The sequence below is a fragment of the Frankliniella occidentalis genome, unplaced genomic scaffold (genome assembly GCF_000697945.3).
Source record: "Frankliniella occidentalis isolate FOCC.00 unplaced genomic scaffold, Focc_3.1 Scaffold134, whole genome shotgun sequence".
NCBI lineage: Eukaryota > Metazoa > Arthropoda > Insecta > Thysanoptera > Thripidae > Frankliniella > Frankliniella occidentalis.
The window spans coordinates 213,496-214,619 of NW_026267261.1; the positions used below are offsets into that span (position 1 = coordinate 213,496).

The window sequence follows — 1,124 nt, forward strand, 5'->3', positions numbered from 1 at the left end:
ACCAAACGCCACTTCCCTCTCCCCGCCCCACTCCCCCGCTCCGGAGTCGGTTTTGATGTCGCTGTGAATCACGGCCCTTGTAGTGTAGTCGGACTGGGACAGAGGGCCTTTGATGGCCAGCACCATCCCCCACCCCCTCCATTTGTAGGAAAATAAAAATGGAGCAGCTGAATAAAGAAATAAAATCAGAAATGGAACTTTTAACATTAAAAAGGTATATACAATACTGTGACCTGAAGTCAAACTCGGCGCCGCTACCACTCTCGAAGTAACGAGCAAAACGACAAATTGCATTGTTGCCTGAGACGACCTATAACTAGCAACACCTCGAGCAACACGCAGTCAGGTGCTATCCGTGACACATTTTTTCCCTGCTAATGATTGATTTGTGGTACATTTCAAATATTAAACTCGTTAAAAATATCTTGATAGGTTCATATCATTTGCACACGTGTTGTCATATTTAACTACAGGTCCCATAAGTCCCTTCCGTACAAAAGATCTGGAGCCATATTACAAACGGATTTTCTTCGCATTACAAAACAACACCAGTCTGTGGACAGACACGTGGTCTCGTCTTCGCATTACAAGCAGTTCTTTGTAAGAAACTTCTAGAGCGTGTGGGTGGGTTGCTCGGCGCCGTAACTAAGGCGCGATGGTAGGGAAAGAAAGAATAACCCCACAACATATGGCAGGAGCCATAGGGACGCCGGGGACACCCTCTGCAACGATACCAGCACATCGTCTAACGCGCAAAGTTTGATGAAAAGTGAACCATTCTCGCTGCTTCAGGGTGCGTGGGAATGTATGTAAGTACAGTCCGCTCTTGTGCAGCCCCCCAGCAGGCGAGGCCAGCCGATCTGCCATTAGCAGGAGGACAATCACTCCGACCTGGAGTGCACTTACAGGAGGCCCTGTCCTGTGCCGAGTGTGTCGGGGCGGGGCGGGGCCGCGTGGCGACTCTGTCAACGTTATTGCCCGCAATCACCTCCACGCCGCTATCCCCTGCACAATCAGCCCACTTCACTCACTCGCCCAGCCGCGCCGGGCCCGCCGGGCCGCCCACACAGCACTTGCAGCCTGTATCGACCTGGGGGCGGCACGGGGACGGCACGGGGGCGGCG

The 1,124-nt window shown here is 52.7% G+C and overlaps 1 protein-coding gene across 1 annotated transcript in view; it reads left to right on the forward strand.

Annotated features, from left to right (window-relative positions):
- The window catches only part of LOC113206963 (KN motif and ankyrin repeat domain-containing protein 2), a gene marked incomplete in the record, with an annotated part of 44,194 nt that overhangs the window by 33,696 nt on the left and 9,374 nt on the right, over window positions 1-1,124 (forward strand).